The 17,582-nt window shown below is 42.3% G+C and overlaps 1 long non-coding RNA gene across 4 annotated transcripts; it reads left to right on the plus strand.

Annotated features, from left to right (window-relative positions):
• The first annotated feature begins 1,143 nt into the window (after window positions 1–1,143).
• On the plus strand, window positions 1,144–16,745 carry LOC131918697 (uncharacterized). 4 transcript variants are annotated; one of them, XR_009381060.1, is made up of 5 exons: window positions 1,144–1,323; window positions 4,169–4,409; window positions 9,997–10,153; window positions 13,475–13,554; window positions 15,784–16,745. It is a non-coding gene; the product is annotated as an uncharacterized LOC131918697 (long non-coding RNA). The 4 variants fall into 4 exon arrangements; XR_009381065.1 differs by lacking the exon at window positions 1,144–1,323 and adding an exon at window positions 2,173–2,330; XR_009381061.1 differs by lacking the exon at window positions 1,144–1,323 and adding an exon at window positions 3,030–3,661.
• Window positions 16,746–17,582: the final 837 nt, after the last annotated feature.

Raw genomic sequence — 17,582 nt, forward strand, 5'->3', positions numbered from 1 at the left:
TGGTTTTGCCCATAAGCATGCTCAGGTATGAATATTGTCTAAAACATGTCATCTTTGTTGCACCTAGGACTTGTTATAACTGTAACTGAACTCATCTGAAGCAGGTAAGTCCAGTTGTGCAGAATAGCTATGAACAAGACCCAGTGTGTTTGTAGATGGCAATGTCATGTTACAATATTAAAAACTTAGCTGGATACCTCTAAAGTAACCCTTTCTCAAATGGAAACTATTACTGCCACTATGGAAAGCATGATGGAAAGTTCTTAGAAGGCTGAAAATTGATCTACCACATGGCCTGGCTTTCTCACTGTCTGAGTATATATCAAGAAGAAATGAGATTAACATAGAAAGCAGTTTCCTGAACACCCATGTTTACTGTAGTACTAGTCACACTAGTCAAGAAATGGGATAAACACAGGTGTTCGTCAACAGATGAATGGATAAAAAAAAATACAGCATATATATGAGAAAATTATTCAATTATAAAAAATGAAACCCTAGGACTAGAGAGATGGCTTAGTGGTTAAGAATGTTTGCTGGTCTGTCAGGAGAACTGGAATTCAGATCCCAGCATACACAATGTGTACCTCACAAATATCTGCAATTCTAGCTCTAAGGGATCCATTGCCCTTTTCTGGTGTCCCTATAGACATCTACACACACACACACACACACACAAACAAAAAAAAAAAAATTTTTAAAAGAAATTATTGTGCTTTGCCCACAAATATGTACAATTACTGTCTTCTCATTATGTTCACATGCCCATTAATTTTAACGAAAAATGAATGGCTGGAGAGATGGCTCAGTGTTTAAGAGTATTTTCTACTCTTGCAGAAGAGCTGGGTTCAGTTCCCAGCACCCAGCATAGCAGCTCACAGTAACCTGTAATTCCAGTTCCAGGGAGATCCAATGCCCTCTTCTGGCTTCTTTGGGCACTAGGCACATATACTCCACGTACGTACATACATACATGCAGATTCTCACACATACATATATAAATCTTGTTTTAAAAGCACAAGATTTTGATGTTAAAAAAGAAAAATATATAATAACAAATAAAAATTTCTTGCTCACCTAGTCCTTCTCTTCATATTACTCATTTATTTTCATGAGTAACCTAAAAGTATGCATGCTGTGTATCTACTGGTTATCTCCTTCACTGTGATGTAAGCTGCCTGGCAACCGCTTCCTTTACCCCTCCATTCCTGTACCTATAACAGCAACTGGTACATAGTAAGAACTCAATAAAAGCTGTACATGAGTGACTGTACACAAAGTTACTATGGAGCACCTTCAAGCCAAACGACCCTGACACTAAAGGTTTGGTCTCCAGAGTGCACCACATAGCTCTCTGAGAGGGGGGCGGGGGCTCACTTTTACAGAAAGTAGTTTCTAGTTTAATCATCCTCACTTTCCCTGAAGACATTGTAAGCCAGGAAAGAGGTCAGGGCCTTATCTAGCAGTGGGTGGACTTTGTATCTCTCCATTTGATTTGTATCTTTCAACTTTATTTGCGAGGCTATTACATCTAAAAATCTAAAGTAAATAAACCCCTTTTTACGGTCCCTGGCAATAACAAAGCAAAGGATTAAAAAGAAGAAGAAGAAGAAAGTCAACACAGAAGAACAAAAGTTTCTCTGAGACCCGCAGTTCCTGAAGTATCTTCTCTCGTAAAATATAGTACTGGAACAAACTCGTCCCAGAGCTCTTGCTGTACAGTGCCGGACTTTTTCTTGCTTTTGTGGTAGAAACAGAATCTTGATGTTGCTTTTTCTACTTCTCCTTTTGGCCCTCTGTTTAGTGTGAAGCCAACCCTGCCACATCCCCAATTCCCTGCTCTTAGCACTCAACCTAGTCCCAGCAAAAGATACACCTTACGTATCTGCTACAGTGATTGGGTCAGGACTGGACACAGAACCCCAGACATGCTGATCAGGGGTAAGAGAACTAAGTTTTACACACACACACACACACACACACACACACACACACACACACACACACACGTGCACACATAGTTTTACACACACAGATACACACACATGCATGCACACATTTAGACTATCAGGGCCTTTCTTGGCTAGAATCTTTGCTTGGAAATTAGTCTGAGAACAGGCTTCTCAGAATCTTGTTGCCATGAGGAAAGAACACTTAGAACCTCTAGGAGGCCACCACTCTAGGAAGGTAAAACAAGTGAACCCAGCAGTACCTGAGGTGGGAACAACATGCAGGGTTTTAATTACATAAAGTCAGAGTGGAGGTTTCCACTGTTCTGCATCCACAAGGATTCTTAACTGATACACACTATGGTGAGCTGGTGATGCCTGGTCAGTTCCATCACTTGCTAGCAGTTAACTGTTGAAAGTGTACCGTGTGCCAGGCATTAAATTTGGTCCAGGGATTACAGGAACAGGATAAGGAAGGGTCCTCAAGGAACTTACAGTAAAGCAAGGGAAACAAGAGAGCAAACCAGAGACCAAACGTCTCAGTGCCTTCTAAAAAGCGAATATAGGCCAGGTGGTGGTGGTGCAAGCCTTTAATCCCTGTGATCCAGCCTGGTCTACAAAGTGAGTTCCAGGACAAGAACTGTTACACAGAGAAGCCCTGTCACAAACAAACAAACAAGCAAATACAGGGACTGGAGAAACACCTCAGGGGTTAAGATCATGTGTTGCTCTTCTAAAGAATCTAAGAATCTAATCCAGCACCCACATAGTGGCTCACAACCATCCACAACTCCAGTTCCACTGGATCCAATGCCTTCTTCTGAATCTTTGCAGGTGCCAGATGTGTGCATGCGCATGGTGCATATACACACACATAGGCAAAAAAAACCAACCAACCAACCAAACAAACAAACAAACCCACAATACAACAAACAAACAAAATCCCATGAACAAGAAATGAAATAAATCTAAAAAAAAACCTTTTTAAGTAAATTTTGAGGATAGGGGACACAAAGAACAGTCCTAGTTGGAGAGTGACGGTTTAGAGAGAGGATATTTGTATTTATCAGCTTCCCCTCACTGTGACGGGATAACTGAGGTGATCATCTTAACAGAAGGAAGGTGATGCTGGGCATGGTGGCTCACACCTATAATCCCAGCACTCCAGACAGAGGCAGGAGAACTGCTACCAATTCAAGGCCAGCCTGGGCTACACAGTAATACCCTGCCTCAGAAAAAGCAACCAAACAAGCAAACAAAAAGTTTGTTTGCTTCAACTTACAGGCTTTGAGGTTTCAGTCCGGGAAGCAAGAGAAACAAGGGTGGGTTTGGGGTCCGGATTTTCTCTTCAAGAGCACACCATGAGTGATTTATCTTTTGTTGGGTCCCTTGTAAAAGGTTCCAGTACCTTCCAAGTTTTCAACCTTCAACACATGGACCTCCGGGGAACATCCCAGATCCAAACTATAGCAGAGTCCGAGTGGGAGACACAGAAGTTGGGCCATAGGAGAACAATTAACCAGGCAAAGCCTATCTTAGGGTAGGGTGTATGTGCATGAATAATGAAAGACTTTCTCTAGAAATTCAAAGGCAGAAAAGTATCACAAACACAGATATAACGAACCTAAGATACTGGAGAAGCAAAGGGCAGGATGTGAAATGGAGGAAGGGTAGCAGAAGCCATGCTGTGAGCTGTGGAGTACGATGCTATGGTAAGGACTCTGGCCTTTAATCTAGAAAGCCAGGAGGAATCTATTGTTGTTGTTTTACTCTTTTTGGGGGGCCGCCACCCAGCTCCCAAATAAATCACACACGGAGGCTTATTATTACTTATAAATGCCCAGCCTTAGCTTGGCTTAGTTTCTAGCCAGCTTTCCTTAACTTAAATCATCCCATCTATCTTTTGCCTCTAGGCTTTTCCCATTCTCTTACTTCTGTGTCTTACTCTTACTCAGTGGCTTGCTGTGTGTAGCTGGGGGGCTGACCCCTGATGTCCTCCTCCTCCTCTTGCTCCTAGGTCTTAGATCTCTCCCCCCAATCTTCTCCCTCTGTATATACTCTCTGCCTGCCAGCCCTGCCTACCCTTTCTCCTGCCTTGCTGCTGGCCAGTTCTCTTTTAAACCATCAAGTGTTTTACACAGGCACAGTAACACAGCTTCACAGAGTTAAACAAATGCAACATGAACAAAAATAACACACTTTAAAATGCTCTACTACAGGAATCTTCAGGTGACTGTAAGCAATGCAAAACTGATCAGAGAAGATTCTCACCTTAGCAGAATCACCTATCAACTGTACCGAGGGAGGCCTTGAGAGGCCGTGAGAATGAGTGTGTGGACAAGGGACTCTCTAAGAGGAACTCAGCTCCAGGTAGGAGGATGTTTTGCTGTGCAGAGCTGAACTGTCAATCCTTATGGAGAGAAGGAACTTCCTTATCAAGCCTGACAATGTCCAATCTATGTGAGTCCTGTATATTAAAGTTTCTAGTATTCCCACTAAAAAGGAAACAGGATAAAATTACTCATAATACTATTTTATTTAGCTAAATGTAATCTAAATACTTTTTCAACGTGGGATCCATATAAAATTCATTAATTCAGTGTTTTATATTCTTTTTGGTATATCAAGTCTTCAAAATAATTCATTATGTGTTTCACATGTAGAGTACATCTCAGTTCAGAGTAGCTATATTTCAAATCTTCAAAAGGCTAGAAGCCACTGTATTATTCCACAAAGATTAGAGTGGTTGATTCTGTAGTGATCAGCTTCTCATTGCTGTGCCAAAAACACTAGCTAAAAACAAAGAGCTAAATGTGCTGAGTACTAGAGAGGCTAAGGCAGGAGGAGTGTGAGTTCGAGGCTAGCCTGGGCTACTTAGGGAGCTCTTGAAGGAGAAGCAGTTTCTTCTGACTCAGCATTTTTAAGGCTTCAAGGCAGGTCTGACTGTGTATTTTGTTCCATAGTGGGGGCAGAACACCGTAGCGGGAGAGCACAGTAGTCCATGGTAGCCAGGGAGGAGAGAAATGAACAGGAAAGGGGCTGAGGACAAGACATGGCCTTCAGAGGAGTGTTGCTAGTGACCTACTTCTTCCAGTCATGTTCACCTCCTAATATTTCATTCATCTGCTAGCTGATCAGTAGATCAGCCCCTTATGGTAAAGGTGAAGTTAGCACCCCCATAAAAGTGACTCTTGATGGCCTGACCAGCTGAAGACACAGATCTATGCGTTTGTTTGTTTGTTTGTTTTGGTACTGGGGACTAAATCCAAGGCCACTCACATGCTAAAGATAAATTCTATCTATTCCAACATGTGCTTAGGACCATAACGCCTACACTGCTTCTCTTTCACTTGCATTTGATGTCACTTGCTCTTCACGATAACCCTTATGCTGGATCCATGACAAAGGGTGCCATCTTGCAAGTCATGAAGGTTTAGGGAGATTAACCAGCTTGCTCCAAGGCCCAGTTTGGCACAGTTTATCTTCTAAGAACTGAAGGCTAGAGGAAAGTTGTCATGCCTTTTTTTTCTTTGGGACAGGGTCTTTCTATTATGTAGTTCTGGCTGCCCTGGAACTCAATATGTAAACCAGACTGGTCTCGAACTCACAGAGATCTGCTTGCCTCTGACTCCTGAGTGCTGGAACTAAAGGTATGCACCACCACACCAGGCTTCCCAATCTAGAGTAGCCTAGGCACAGGTCCTCCTTCAGGTCAGCCTCTCTCTTCCCCTCTTCCTCCACGAAGACTCAGTGTTGATCTTGTCTGCAGAGTGGATGTTCTGTGAAGGCTGTTAAATCAACTGAGGCAGGCTCAGGTTACATTCCTATAATATATTTCAGTCATTTTGCATGTACAAACTAAACAAATGGTTTAGGATTATATGTTGTTTTAGAGGGAAATGTCTACTGAATAGCATTACCATTGTTATTTTCAGGTGGCTGACAATGTTAATATTTTTAGGAACCTTGATGTACACTTATTGTACATAATTTGCTAGAGTAGCTGTGTTGATTTGTGATTTACATCCCTACTGTCAGGGCATCAGGAGGCTAACCTCTCTGGTTTAAGTTCTTCTCATAGGAAACAGAAAGAAGCAATTGGAGCTTGGTTTCAGATCATTCCAAGTCAACAGCTTCAGTATGATGATACATCCAACAGCCTGTGACTGACTCTCGGCATGCTCTCTGGCACAGCACAGATGTTCTGCCCACTTTAACTCCTTCAATTTTCCTGTTTAGAGACAACATATTGGAGTCAATTTGGTTTGTAGAAGAAGTAATATTAGGAAAATGCAGGGCTGGGGAGATGGCTTAGTCCCTTAATCACTTGCCTCACAAGGATGTGGACCTGAGTTCAGATCCCCTGAGCCCATGTAAAAAGCAGGCATGGTTCCGTGCATCTGTAATCCCAGTAACAGTGAGGTAGGGAAGCAGGGACAGGCAGATCCCCACCTAGTTCCTAAAGTTCCAGGCCAGCGAGGGGCCTCATCTCAAACAATAAGTGAGAAGGCACTGGAAGAATGGACGCTAGAGGTTGTTCTCTGATCGCCATACCCATATTTGCACATGTACACACACACACACACACACACACACACACACACACACACACACACACACACACAGAGTAGGCCGGGGAGTCAGGAAACATGGACCCTATCACAATGATTATAGAGAATCTCCAACCAAAAGTGTTCCTTATCTTGTATTAACCTTCCCAATAGACATGGCAACCACCCACCCCCAGACTCCTCTCTCAGAGGCATCCCAGCCTTTGATTGAATACACACCAGATGTACCACTTATTGACAGAACAATTTATTTAATTTCTGAAAATCTTTATTTTCTCTGTAACCCTTCCAGCAATGTGTTTGCCCAAAGGCTGTCCCTGGGACCCTATTGACCTTCATTACGTTGGAAGTGGTACAGGGTTGGGGGCTGCCCAGCTGGTGAAGGAAGCTTCAGGATTCAGGGACCACCCTGACATCAGTCTGGAATCAGAGGGGTCTCCTTTTCAGTATAGAAAAAGATCCAAAGATGCTCTAGTAGTTCCTAGTAACTATAAAGACAAAAAGTCCCTTTGGGGGAAGACCACTGTTGTTATTTATTTGGTTAGCTCTGGTTTGGGGTTTACTCCAAACAGGTTCCAATGTGGAGATGAGGGCTGTCACTCGGCAAGCTCCGTGTTACACATTTCCTCCTATTGCTTTTCTCTTTATGCCCAGCCTTTTCCAGTTTATTCAGCTGCTCTCATAATTATCCCCAATTATTTATAATGGTAGGTCTCTGAAGCTGGAGTTAGAGAAACACCATGTTTTTTAGCCTTAAACATCACTTAGTGGAAATGGACTCCGACGACTCGTATGAAGTTTAAGCCCAGGTTTTCTTGGGGAATTTTTTTTTCTTTAGATTTGCTTTCATCTTTACTGTTTTATTTTTTCTAACACTTTATAGAGGTTGTACTATTAGGGCAGAGAAATCGAGATGGGTGTGGTGACGCATACCTGCAATCCTTACACTTGGGAGTTTGAGGTGTAGGAAGGATCATCACATGTTTAGGACCAGCCTCGGCTACTCTTTATGCCTGACCAATTAAAAAAAAAAAAACCTTAAATAAGTAGACACGTAGTTAAATAAAGAAGAGAAGTTGGGTCTGGCCAGATGACTCACCACATTAAGGTACTTGCTGTCCAACCCAGTGACCTGAGTGTCATCTTCAAATTCGTCATGGTGAAAGGAAAAATATGGACTGCTAAAAGTTATCTTCTGACCTCCACACAGTGCACATACACACAACACGCACACACAATATAATAAATTTTTAAAAATTAAAAGTTATGTACACCCAACTGTTAAAAATGACTAGTTTCCGCACGGCTTAAGCCAGTTTTTCTTTTTTGTTGTTGTTGTGTTCTTTTTCTATTTTTCATGGATGTGTGTCTAGTGCATGTATATGCATGCATGTTCTGCATGTATATGGGACCTGTGTGGATAGGCATGTACATGGGCGCACATGCATACAGAGGTTCAGGTTGACGTTAGGACTCATTCTCAATCAATCTTCCTCCTTATTCAGTGAGGCAGGATCTCTCAGTCAAACCCAGAGCCTGAAGGTATGACTAGTCTCTCCCTAATGAGATGGCTTTGAAGAACTCAGAGTCTAGAATAAAATTACAGTTTATCTCTGTTTTTCTTCATCTGTATCTGTATCTCTCTCTCTGTATCTCTCTTTGTAACTGATCATCTCTCTCTCTCTCTCTCTCTCTCTCTCTCTCTCTCTCTCTCTCTGTGTGTGTGTGTGTGTGTTATATGTATGATTTTGTGTTCTCTCTCTTTGTGTGCGTGTGTGTGTGCGCGCGCGTGTGTGTGTGTGTGTGTGTGTGTGTGTGTGTTATACGTATGATTTTGTGTTCTCTCTTTGTGTGTGTGTGTGTGTGTGTGTGTGTGTGTGTGTTATACGTATGATTTTGTGTGCATGTGAGCTGGAGGCCCAATGTGCATGTGAAGGTCAGAGGTTGACACCATGATCACACTGCACCTTTTATATTGGGTGGGGGTATTGGAATAAGTGTGCTTGCAGACCAGAGGACAACTTGGAGGAGATAGTTTTCTTCTTCCATCATGTAGGTTCTGGGACTTGAACTCGGGCTTGGTGGCAAGTGAGGTTACCCTGTAGTTCTCCTGGCATCACTTGGCTAGATTCTCTGGGGAAGGAGCTCAGACTGTCTTGGCCCAGCCTGGTGCTGGTTTCCAGGGCACCAGTCCTTTCAAATGGGTGCTGAAGGCATGAACTCAGCTTCTTGCATTTGCACAGCAATCCACTGAGACATGCCTCTCCCAGTCGCCTTCCTTAAGTACATCCCTGGCTGTTCATTTTGCAGCTCCAAATCTTCAATGGCTCACTGCTGCTCACAGCATAAGATGAAACATCTTACCCGAGAATTCAGGATTAATTGGCTTCCGGTGCAAATGTGTACAAAGTTAAATTTCTCTATCTAAACCCAAAGAGTGTCTAGTTTGGGGTATGTAAACAGATCTACTCTACTGAGTTGTTCCGTCTTAATGCCAACAACCTTCTCCATGAAGAGTTTCACCATCCAGTCCTTATGCTTATAATGTCATTTATTTCAGTCTGCTCCAGCATTTCATTTTATAACGCAAACGTTCTGCTTCACTCTGTTGGTCGTTATCTGTGTCAAACTTACTCATGCCTCATAGCCTAAGCAATAAAACAAGTACAGTCATTGACCCAGATACATTGTGACCTTGTCCCACCTTGTTTGGTCATCAGCATCACACTTTAACTTACTGATTCCACCACTTTCTTATTTACCCTCTTTCTTTTTTCATTTTTAAAACGTATAAGTGTTTGTGTGTGTCTGTCTGTGTGTTTGTGCCTGTGTGTGTGTGCTGGTTCCAAAGGAGGTCAGAAGAGGGCTTTGGATCCCCTGGAGCTGAAGATATTGGTGTTTGTGAGCTGCCCATGTGGATGCTGAGAACCAAACATGGATCCTCAAGTGCTCTGAAACACTGAGCCATCTCTCCAGCCCCCGTTCTTAAAATCCATTTTATTAAGATAAAATATACCTATAGGACATATACCCATTTTAAGTATTCAACTCAGCGGGTATGGCAAACCTGTAACTATCTCTCAAATAAGAAAAAGGAACATTTCTGTGAACTCTGAAAGTTTTTTCAAGTGCCCCAGCCTATGTGATGCTGACCCTTCCTTACCCAGGACTTCAAACAAGTACAGACTAGTTTCCCATCTCCTTAAAGATTTGTCTTCCTAAGAGTCCATTTTGATGGGAGTACAGAGCATATGCCTCTGGTAAGGTATAGTAATTAATTCCTCTGCAAAAAATTGCCTCCCAATTTAGTTTAAGTTAGCCTACAAAGTTTCTGAAGCTTAGGAATCTGTAGGCTGTTTAGTTGGAAAGCTTCTTTTTACTATTTAATTTTTCTTCAGGACAGGAAGCTCCTGTCTCTGGTCTGTTGTGAGGTTATAGTGAAACTGACATTGGAAACCAACTTCTTTGGCTTTCAGGAGCGGACTGAAAAGACTTGCTCTCCAGGAATCCTCCAGGACTTCAGCACCAGACTGGAGCAGCAGAGGCATCCAGCCTCATGTTCCGGGCAGCTGCTGGGTTCTCAGACATCATAGCATGGAGACAGTCATTGTCAGGCTAGCCCAGCTACATTAGGTGAACTAAGCTAATAAACTCCCCTGGTAATATATATCCCTTCTATTGGTTCTGTTCCTCTAAGAGCCCTGATTCATGTAACCATACTCATAACTTCTGTCTCAAATGCATTCCTTTCCCTACTGCCCATCCTTTAGTAAAAGTTGTATCTTGTCTGTCAACCTTCAGATGTCTTCTGACACCTATTGCAATCGTGCAGAAGGATGCTGATGGATGCCACACTCTGCTGACTCTGCAGCTTTGCTTGTTCAGAACATGCCCTTGAGTTCCCTCTGTCCTGCCTGTTGATAGATTAACCTCTACCCAGAATATCCTCCAACGACATCAGTGCCTAGATAAATCTACATGTGTTACCAGTGCAAGAACACTACCAACAGGAAGTCTGCTACTAACTGACTGGGAAGATTCCAGTCCATCACCATCTTCTAGGAGAGTGCTACTCAGTCTAATTTTTATTTGGAAGACTTCCTTCACAGTTAAATCTAGCTTGAAACCAAGACCTCCAGGGCTTAGGAAACCCTGGAGATAGATATGGGCTGGAAAAGCTGTCCTTTACCTCTTCCCCCTCCTTGTCCTCTCTTCTCACACCCATTTCCTTTCACACAAAGCAAGTGCTTTGCCAATGTCAAAACCGACTAACTGGTGAAACTCAGAAATAAGGCATTTGGATAACGTTTTTAAAGTTGAACATCTGAATCCCAGTCTGTGAAAATGCACTGAAGTTTATGAAAGGATGACTTGATTTTGTCCTCTCTCCCACCCCATCCCTTTAGCTTTCAACCTGGATTTGATGGCTCTCCATCACATTAGCTTGAAGAGGGCCTCTGTTAATGCACTTAAATCTTGACCTAGAGACCCCAGTGGGTGTATAATTCCCTGTTGAGCTGTGGCTGGAGTACCACGTGGGGAAGACTTGGCCTCAGCATACATTGGGAACAAAGCTTGTGACACCAGACACCCTAGCCAGGGTAATTTTAGCTGGTCTCTTGAAGTGGATAGCAGGTCTGTTTGGAAATCTGCGTCAATTCTCTGTTTTCCTCTTAAAAATCTCTCTGCTCTCCTTTCCGCTTTAAGTGCAACACTATTTCTGGATTTTCTATTTTAAATAATCAGCAACAGAGACAACACACACACACACACACACACACACACACACACACACACACACACACTTCTATAGTGAGCCCATGCCTATTGAACCTCACCAGAGTTGCCAACTCACAAAGGAACCTTCAAAATAACTTTTATGTAGGGACCTTGGCTTGTGTGTGCTGACAGTTACACATTCCAGCTTGTCATTTGTCCCCGACTTGCTGTCCTGAATGCCCCCATAGAGTTATGCCGCTTATCACCTGCTTAGTATGTGACACTTCATCTGCCAGGACAAATGTCATTTTAGAAAAGCCTTCCAGTGAATGGGGACAATCAAAGATTGCAACACAAAAATCCAGGCCTTTTGTGGGGGACACATCCCTTCTTTTCTAATTCTGCTCTCCAGATCTTGCCTGCTGCTCCCACTGGGTGCAAGCAAAGCATCTAATACTGTGTTCTGACTGGTAAGACAAACTGTCCTATTCGGCTTTTTTTTTTTCCTCTTGTCTTTTCTTTTTCTTCCTTTCTCCCTTTTGTCTTTTCTTCCTTTCACTTTATTTTATTTTTTTAAAAGACTTCTCATGTAGCCTAGGCTGGCCTCAAACTTGCTATGTAGCCAGGGATGACACTGAACTTCTCAGTCTCCTACCTTCTCTTCCGGGGTGCTGAAACTAAAGGTATGCATCACCACACCCAGTCTTCTCTGTTTTGTTTTGTTTGCTTTGTTTTGTTTTGCTTTAAGGCAGTGTCTCACTATATAGCTTTGGTTTGGCCTGAAACTCACTATGTAGACTTGGAACTCATAAAGATCCTCCTGCCTTAGCCTCCCAAGGGCTGGGATTACTGGCATGACCACTAGCTAAACTTCAAACAGTCCTTGAAACTTAAAAGCCCTGACAGTAAATTTTTCAAAAAGTGACAGTGGGAACCAATGAGATGGCTCATGAGGTAATGATGCACATCAAGCCTGGTGATTTGAATTCTATCCCAAGGAACCACACAGTAGAACCAACTTCTGAAAGCTGTTCGCCAATTTCTACACACTCCATGCACTCACTCCTTATAGCCTGCAACCTCCCCAAATAAATGAATTAAATACCAATGATTAAAAACAAATGTTCTCAAATGTTATAGGGCTGCAAAGATGAGCTCTCGAGCTATTCAAAGCACTTCTGTAGACTTCTCACAAACGTAGTATTTTTTTTTTAATTAAATGAGCTAAGATCATTTGGAAGTGAGAAACTAGCGCCTGTAGTTATGGCCAGAAATAGAGCACAAGCCCTGGAGTGCCTTAATGGCAGAATGATATGGTCCTAAACTGCTTCTGCTGATGTATTTCAGGGCTGGGCAACAGCCTTATGTTTATCCACACCTGAAAAGTTGCTCAGAACCTGTTTGTAAAGGTGAAGGCCTTTGTCCTTTCTCTTTGGTAAAAATCTCAAATGTCATTAGTGTCATGAGAGACATGAATTTGACTCTCAATGTCAATAGTCCTTCCCATGTCTCAGAAGTGAATTTGGGGGTGTCAAGATTATCTTGTGATCTATTTCCATACATACTTAGACTCCCATGGGTCTCAATCATCTATACCTTTTCTTTCCAAAAGGCAGAAACTGCAGCACAAAATCCCATCTAACATGAGGATTTTTGTTTGTTTGTTTGTTTGTTTGTTTGTTTGTTTTAACAGCTTTAGTTCTCAAAGATGTATCTTCTCTGTCCATGGAGGAGGAAGCCATTGAGTTCACAAAACCAAGTCAAATCCATGGATGTAAATCTTCACTACAATCTGAAACAGCAAATCTGATCGTGTTACTCTCCTGCTCAGAATGCTTCAAAGATTCTCCAAACATTTTATGTTCAACCCCAAATTATACAGCTGAGTTTCCCAGACTCTTTTTGACTTACCCTTGCCCAATTCCCCACCCCCACCCCCTCCATGTCTGTGTTCTTGCCAGACAGAAGCAATTTTGATTTCACACTCTGTTTGCAGAGCTTGTCCCCGCCTCCCTTCTGCACCTGGTCAGTTCCTACTGTCCCTTCAGGATCTCACCTGCCCTTCTGTCATGCCTTACTCTCTAATGTGTTCAGGCTGGGATGTAGCTCAGGGGCAGAGCGCTTGTCTAACATACTCAGGGCCCTGGGTTTGATCCCAGCACCCCAAAGGAAAACAATTAAACCCTGTTTTCTTTCCACATAACTTGTATCTACAACCCCCTCTTCCTCTTCCAGGAGGATCTGAGTGATGAGAACATTCCCAGTTTCTGCCCTTTGGAAAGAAGTATAGATGATTGAGATCCATGGGAGACCAGGTATGTGTGGGAATAGATCACAAGATAATCTTGACACCCCCAAGTTCACTCATAATGTTCAGGTTTATACGCACAGGTTGAAGTGATAGGGAGAACATGAACCAAGGACACACCTTTTAAAATTTATTTATTTATTTATTTATTTATTTATTTATTTATTTATTTATTTATTTATTTTTTGGTTTTTCGAGACAGGGTTTCTCTGTGTAGCTTTGCGCCTTTCCTGGGACTCACTTGGTAGTCCAGGCTGGCCTCGAACTCACAGAGATCCACCTGGCTCTGCCTCCTGAATGCTGGGGTTAAAGGCGTGCGCCACCACCGCCCGGCTTAAAATTTATTTTTTTATAGTGCTACAGATAAAATTCAGGGATTTTTGTCAAATGCTATGCCACTTAACTCAGCCATGGTAGGGGTGTGGGAAAGTTTGAGACAGGGTTACACTCTGTAGCCCTGACTGTCATGCAGCATATTATGTAAATCAGTATAGTCTTAAACTTACAGAAATCTATCTACCTCTGCATCCTGAGTACTGGGAGTAAAGGTGTTCACCACCAAGCCTGGATCCCGACAGGAAAAAAAAAAAAAAAATGACAAATTTTTCATTTGATATCAGTCATTTAAGTCTCTAAGAACTCATATAGTTAGTATAGCATGCACTAATCAATGTTTTTGGCCAGTTTATATTATAATTTTTATTTAAGAACATGAATAAATGTAAGTGCTAAGGATATAGCTCAGTTTGTAGAATACTTGCCTGCCACACAGGAAGCCCTGGTTTTTCAGTCCCCAGTACCACATAAAACAGAGCATGGTGGTGCATTCTCTCATCATTTAGGATGTAGAGGCAGGGGAATCAGAAGTTCATCATTATCATGGACCATAGAGGTCAGCCTGGATACAGGAGACCCTGTCTCAATAGGAAAAAAGAAAGGAGTGAGGGAGAGAAGGAAAAGGAAATGAAAGAGGGAAGAAAATAAAGAAAGGAGAAGAATAAGTCTATGTGTCCATTCAGGATGCCATATATATATATATATATATATATATATATATATATATATATATATACCTTTCCTGGAGTTCCTAGGTACAGGGTGGGGCTGAATTAAGCAGGTGCTTTCCACTCTGTGTCTTTAGGAGTGTTTGTGTCTTAGTGACCGGAGTGGTTTGGTGCAATGGCTGTAATTCTAATGACCAGCCCAGTCTGTCTCCCTTCAGTACATGACACTGCCCTTTCTCCCTGGGACTCCACTCCAGTCACTTAGAGTTTGTGCAACCAGCTGTACCTCAGCAAGTACTGGCCTGGAATTCACTTGGCAGGGAGCCTGTTCTGAGACTTCTCTGACTCATAACTTTGGGGCTAACTCAGAGCACCAAGCCCCAGCCCTGCCCTCTTTTCCTTTTTCTCTGAGCTGATTCATGCTGGGTTGGGATTTTATTGTTAGCAGCCATAATTGTTTATGTGTGGAACTCGGATTTTAAAAATGACAGAAGGCCGAGTCTAGTGCTTCTGCTAGATTTTTTATTCATTGTGTGATTTTTCTTGGTTGAATAAAAGAAGGAAGAAAAGAAGAAAGGAAGGAAGGAAGGGTGGAGAGGAAGTAGGGAGGAAGGAAGAAATAAAAGAAAAGAAAAGAAATATCCCACTGGCCTAAGTTAAAGCTTATTCTCTTCCATCCTTTTTTAGTTTTTCAAGTTCATGGAAAGGCTCATCTTAGATCAAATACACACAACAGGAAGCCACAACAGAAAGAGTATAGATTTTGGAGTCAGCATATCTGAATAATTGTGTATTCATAGGCAAGTTGAGACAGGGTCTCATATACCCCAGGCTTGCCTTGGACTTAGCATGTAGTGCAGGATAATCTAGAATTTCTGATTGTCCTAACTCTACTTCTTGAGTACTGGGATTCTAAGCAACAACCATCATATCTGGTTTAATATAGCTCCTGGGATTGAACTCAGGGCTTTGTGCATGTTATGTAATCACTCTACCAAGTGAGCTACACTCCCAGCCCCTTGCAAGCAAGTTGTTTAGCCTCTTTGAGCCTATTTCCTCAATATTTCTGTAAGACAGTAACAATGATATTTACCTGTAGGGCTAGAATTATGGTTAGGAACATACAGTGGTTATAATATGGTTATAATATACAGTGCTTGGCATATTAGAAAGTATTTAAAAAACAGTAGACATTAACACAGGTAGTAAACATTACTACCACTTTTATTAAGATTCCCTTTGAACGGTGAGAATGCAGCCTCACAAAGCAGACTGAAGATTAAAATGCTGTGCTCTGAATGATAGCAGATTGTTCCAGGCTCCTCTTGAGTCAAGACTGGAGTGTATCTGGTGCCATGGTAGTTGGGCCCCAAGGATTCACTCAGGCTCTGAGAATACACAAAGCCGTCAATACAGTAAAGAATTAGGAAGTAAACCCAGGCCCTGGGGAAGGAAAAGAAACTAGTCAAAGGACTCTCCATCATGCTCCGCAGCACACCTGATTACTAATGGAATCACCTCGAATAAAGTGTGTCAATTACAGGACTTGGTTCTCCTTCCTGTGTCTATGTCTGTCATGAGGATTAACAGAAATCACAGGAATGGAGTGTCTACCACACATAAATAATTATCAAAATACCACCTCTGAGTTGGATGTGTCAACTCATGACTGTAACACCAGCACTTGAACAACTGTGGTAGCTTGGCAACACAGTGAGTTCCAGGCCAGCCTGAGCTAAAGAGTAAGACCCTGCCTCAAAAATAAAAAGCAAGACAAAATAACAAAACCCAAAAAACCAAAAACCAAACAACAACAACAACCCTCTATATTAAAGAAAGAGAAGTTGACATTAATCAGGTTCAAGAGAAGTACGACATAGACTTTGGAGCAATATCACACTGCCAGGTTCAAGTCTGAGTTCCACTACTGTCTGCCTTCTTTCCTCATCTACAAAATGGATAGAATAGCTTCTATAATAATCTATATTTATTGCACGAATTTCTATGAGAAATAAATCTGATTATACACACACACTTTAGAACATTCTTGAGATATGATCAAGCACACTATAAATATTTGTCAAATACATAGATCGATAAGTCAGTGTTGGGACAAGAACAGAAAACAAAATTTAGAAGCGTAGTGTGCAGTGAGCCTTTCGTCACTAACACAAAGTCCCTGAGAAACTCAACTTAAAAGGAGAAAAGATTTGCATCGGCTCGTGGTTTCCCAGGTTTCATGGATGGTTACTTGGTCCGGTTGCTATAGGTCTATGGTGAGGCAAGCCACCATGCAAGGAGAATGCGGTAAAGCAGAATTGTACATGCTAGGGTGCATGGGAAAAAAGAGAGGTGGCTTTGTAAAAGGCTCCCTCTCCTGAATCCTTTAGTCTACGAATCCATACGTGAGTTAATCTACTCATGAGGCTCAGAGCCCCCATGATCCAATGGCCTCATAAAGGCTCTACATCTGGCTTGGTTGGGGACCATGCCTTCAAGACACGACCCTTTGAGGACATTGAAGACTGGAATCATAGTAGGTGGAAAACAAAACTGGTTGGCTCTGGAGTGGAATGAGGCATGAGGAGCAAAAGCAGTGATAAATAACATGCTTCTGCCAGATGTGGTGGTGCACATCTTTAATTCTGGCACTTGAGAGGCAGAGGCAGGTGGATCTTTGTTTGAGGCCAACCAGGTCTACATGGTGATGTCCAAGCCAGCCAGAGCTACATAGTGAGAGACCATGTCTCAAAATTAAAAAATAAGAAAGGAAGGAAGGTAGGAGGGAAGGAAGGAGGGAGGAAGGGAGGGAAGGAGGGAGGGAAAGAAGAAAAAGAAAAGAAAGGAAATGCTTCCAAGACAATTATCTTAAGTAGAGCCACACCTCTCATGTACATGTCACTTAGTTTTTCTTCTGGAATTGGTTGCAGTGTGATGGGACACTATGTCAGCCTCAGTCAAAGACATACATAGTCCTTATAATTTGTCACAGACTCCAAGGAAATGCTCTATGATCACCATAAGAGCAAGC

This window comes from Peromyscus eremicus, chromosome 1 (genome assembly GCF_949786415.1).
Source record: "Peromyscus eremicus chromosome 1, PerEre_H2_v1, whole genome shotgun sequence".
Lineage (NCBI taxonomy): Eukaryota > Metazoa > Chordata > Mammalia > Rodentia > Cricetidae > Peromyscus > Peromyscus eremicus.